Genomic DNA, 1,297 nt, shown 5'->3' with positions numbered 1-1,297 from the left:
CAATAAAATGACCGGCTTATCACAACTACTCACTACAATAAAATGACCGGCTTATCACAACTACTCACTACAATAAAATGACCGGCTTATCACAACTACTCACTACAATAAAATGACTGCAATTTTTATGCCTCGAGCGTCCGTGTTTTTGTTCTCACTGATGGCTAGTGGGTGGTTGGCGGGTGCTCTGGTGTGGTTTGCTTCTTCTTTCCTGTCAAACATCTATCGTCCTTATCTCTCCTCTTTCTTTTTATGTTTGTTACTCTCTTGTAACACCTCTAATCTTCTGGCACTCATATGACCTTGTGTAGTTGCAAGCGCCGTAAAACCTCTACTAAAACAAAACTGATGGCTGTCATGTCTTTCACTTTTACTGTACGTTATTTTGCTAATTCTCCTTCCTAAATGTGGATGGTTGGAGGGTGTCACTAGTGCTAGTAGGTAATATTTTTTATCTTTCTCGTACAATAGTAATTTATGTCTGGATGGTTGGGGGGAGCCACTAGTACTAATACTAATAGGTCATATTAATTTTTATCTTTCTCGTAGTAATTTATCATGTCCGTCTTGCTCTGTCTGGGCTCTAAAACATTGCTATAACATGGACGGGCTTCTTTTTTCTCAAACTAAAATTCTAGTAAATCTACCTAAAACAGGCACACTTCTGACTCTATTGATATATGGAGTTGGACTGTGTTACAGATGATGCTGGTTCAAATTCCAAGTTGACAATTCTTCTATGTGGGTTGTTTGGGAAGTTTTTTTGACATTTAGTATCCTTTATGAACCTTTCATCTGTCAGTTTCAGTTGGATGAGAAACATTTTTGGGAAACCGTTTCACTGAAGTCAGTTCCTTGTGTGACAAATTCTTATATATCCACGCTTCAAAGTTGATGAAGATTGCAGGATATAAACATCAGATCTACACATGTTTAAAATTGAGTGTAGGGTTTTAATAATATGATGGTGGTGAAATCTCCGTTCATGTAAAATTGTGTACCAAAACAGTGTGAGCTGCTGACAGACACTCGGGTGTTTCAAGAATATTCTTGAGCTAAAAAGATAAGAGAGGATACAATATGACACACTTTATTAAATTTCTTCCATTGCATGAAATTTGACAATGTATTTTGCTTCACATGCTTTTACAAAACAAAATATGAATATAATATATGTGGTAGTATTCCAAACACACTTATGCACACACACGCACAGACACACACACACACACACACACACGCACACACATACACAAACATGCACTCACACACAAACAAACATACACACACACACACA

Source organism: Aplysia californica, unplaced genomic scaffold (genome assembly GCF_000002075.1).
Source record: "Aplysia californica isolate F4 #8 unplaced genomic scaffold, AplCal3.0 scaffold00645, whole genome shotgun sequence".
Lineage (NCBI taxonomy): Eukaryota > Metazoa > Mollusca > Gastropoda > Aplysiida > Aplysiidae > Aplysia > Aplysia californica.
Note: the sequence above shows the minus strand (reverse complement) of the source record.